General features: G+C 37.0%; 1 protein-coding gene across 1 annotated transcript in view; it reads right to left on the bottom strand.

Moving 5' to 3' along the window:
* The window catches only part of DMGDH (dimethylglycine dehydrogenase), a 114,303-nt gene that overhangs the window by 112,086 nt on the left and 901 nt on the right, over window positions 1–1,316 (bottom strand). The window lies entirely within an intron of this gene.

The following is a 1,316-nucleotide window of genomic DNA, read 5'->3' as shown; positions in this document are numbered from 1 at the left end:
TTCTAGGTCTTTGCACATTTCATTATAATATTTGACTTTGTCTTCTGGAACTGACCTTTGAAATTTTCTGTTCAGCTTTTGTACCTCCTCATTTGATTTAGCATCTCTTTAGTTTAGTTAACTACCAACATAATGCACCACATATAAAGGGGAAAAAAATCACATGATCATATTAATTGATGCACAAAAGGCATTTTACAAAATTCAAAACTCATTCCTGACAAACACATTCAACAAAATAGTAATACAAGGGAAATTCTTCACCATGATGAAGGGCGTTTATAGAAGACCTGGAGTCCTTGTGTGGCACTATAGACTAAGTATTAGACTGCTAACCAGAAGATTGGTTGTTCAAACCCACCAACCAGTCCTCTGAAACACAGTACAGGGTGACTGTGAATTGGAACCAACTTGATGGCCCTTAACAACAAACAAGTACAAAATCATCTGCCCACATCTCTCACAATGGTGAGAAACTGAAATCATTCCCCCTACAAATAGGAACCAGACAAGGATGTCCTTTAGCTCCACTCCTATTCAACATTGTGCTGGTAGTCTTAGCTAGAGCTATAAGACAAGAAAGAGAAATTAAAGGCATCCGAATTGGCAAAAGAGTAGAACTCACTCTGTTTCTAGATGATATGATCCCAAAGAATTACATGAAAATCTTTGTATTGACCTGTAGAAATGGAGGAATATACTCTGCTTGAGGATAGGAAGACTTAACATTGTGAAAATGTCAACACTACCCAAAGTAATCTATAGATGTAATGCAATCCCAATCTGGATTCCAACACTATTCTTTTCATAGTTGGGAAAACGAAGCACTAACTTTATATGAAAAGAAAAGAGGTCCTGGATAAGTAGAGCATCATTTAAAAAAAAGAACAACCTAGGAGGATTCTAATTTCCTGATCTCAAAATCTACAGAACTGACAAGGCAGAAGCAAATCAATCCACCTACAGTCAATTGATCTTTGACAAAGAGCCAAGGTGTATTAAATGAGGAATTGATCGTCTCTTCAACAAATGGTGCTGGCAAAATTGGAAATCCATTTGCTATTCCCTCCATGTACAATCAGTTAACAATATTTACCTCTATTTCCTCTAACTCTTACACTCCTCCCTGTGTCTCCTGCTACCTTTTTCTTAACTCTGCCCGTGGTAATTCCCTCCCCACACCTTAGAATGTTTAATTTAGCATGAAAATCTTTTCCTAACTTTTTGCAACAGTGGTCACATACATTATTTGTCCTTTTGTGATTGATTAATTTCACTCAGCATCAGTTTGTCATACTGTGGTGGCTTGTGAGTTG

This window comes from Chrysochloris asiatica, unplaced genomic scaffold (genome assembly GCF_000296735.1).
Source record: "Chrysochloris asiatica unplaced genomic scaffold, ChrAsi1.0 scaffold00313, whole genome shotgun sequence".
Lineage (NCBI taxonomy): Eukaryota > Metazoa > Chordata > Mammalia > Afrosoricida > Chrysochloridae > Chrysochloris > Chrysochloris asiatica.
This window is presented reverse-complemented; position numbering and strand designations above follow the sequence as displayed.